A 1,677-nucleotide genomic window follows, 5' to 3' on the forward strand; every position below is an offset into this window, starting at 1 on the left:
GTCGCCGCGGGAGGTGGGAGGGGAGGGGCCACAGTGGTGGACTTCTGCAGGGTGAGAGGAGAGGAGAGTAGAAGAAAGTACAACCTGGAGGCCTCGGGAAAATAAATAAATAAACGCCTCTTCAGGTAACAATAGTGAGCCAGACCCCTTCAGGACGAAGCTGGGCAGATTTGAATCTTGCTCTCATCCATAAAAGTCTGTACAGAAAGGAGACAGATGCATGGACAAATTGTGCTATAGAAATATATACTGTATATGTGTGATTTATATATAATGGTGTGTATAAAGCTTTTCAGGGTTGGCTGTAGTGTAAAACGTAATGACTTTATTACCTCTGAAAGGTTCTGTGGTTCACATTTAACAGTCTTCTGAATTACAATTCATTACACAATCGCGTGCTCTCTAAAACCGGCACCCTATCAGGGCCGCTATCTGTGGTTATTTCCAATAAATAACTGGCAGCATTTTATTGATTTTTTTTAATAAAAAATCATAGGAAATTAAGCACTTAGTAACAAGTAGGTCTGCCGTGTTACTGCACTTGTTTCAGATTCCAGGGGGTTCCTTTGGAAGCCACAGCTTAAAACATACATTTAAAAAACAGTTACAGCTGCTTGCCCTGGGTGCCAGTGCAAAGGTAAGCAGCAACGTTTCCACGATTAACATAGATTTCATTTCTCCATCATGAAATGCCCAGGGTGAAATGGGACCTGCCCTCTGCTCCCGCCCCTCCCCCAACCAGATTCACCCAGCCCAGAAAAACAGGGCTGTGCGTCGGCATTCGGTCTGTCTTAGCCGGCCCCCTCCGGGTTCCTAGTGCTCGCGGGTGCCGGTGACGCCCCTTCCTTCTCACTGATGGATATTCACCAGAGAGCCCGAAGGTGGGGGAGGGGAAGTTTATATGAGTGTTTAAAGAAGTAAAAACCTGGTGTTCTAAGAGATTTGAAAAATAGTGCATAAGTATTGATTAATGATGCAGGTGGTGTTGTGGAGCGGGGTGAAAGGTCAGTTTTAATGTACACACTTGGGCACGCAATAAGTATATTTATTTACCTTTCCAGAAATGGCTTTTAAAAAGTAGTAAATTATGACAACGTTAGAATTATTTTCTAGCTGTTCAGTTAACTTCGTTTGGGGTTGTAATACCCTTGCTTGCTTTCCTTGAGAGAGCTCGGTGGGCTCTTTCCCAAACCTTTAGTGACGACAGTGCGTAAACCCCAGGCCAGCAGACGACCCCTCCCCTTCCCTCCTCCCCGCTTTTATCTTGCCGGCGGAGGAGCCTCCCCATACTTCCTGCAGTATATATTCTGCCTCTGATCTCCGTACTTAATAGCCAAGTCCTGGTTTATGCTTTATAATGTGTTGACAAGTTTTCTAACAGACTTTCTGAAATAATGCACATATATTCACGTCGGTTAGAAACCCACCGTATTTTTAGTCTAGTAGATCTATACCCTAATGCGGAGAGGAGGGTGTAAATCATAGAGGGTTTCATAGTCCTTTCAGTAGTTTTCGGTATGAAGTATGAGCCGCGTGGCCTCCAGACGTAACCTTTTAGAAAAAAAGACAGGGCTTTTATTTTATGGTGTAAAGTGCTTTTAGCTTCGGGGTTCTGAACGTGAATGTGGTCAACAAACAGCTTCAAGAGGGAAGCTTAATACAGCCAGCCCCAGCTGT

The sequence above is a fragment of the Mastomys coucha genome, unplaced genomic scaffold (assembly GCF_008632895.1).
Source record: "Mastomys coucha isolate ucsf_1 unplaced genomic scaffold, UCSF_Mcou_1 pScaffold22, whole genome shotgun sequence".
Classification (NCBI taxonomy): Eukaryota; Metazoa; Chordata; class Mammalia; order Rodentia; family Muridae; genus Mastomys; species Mastomys coucha.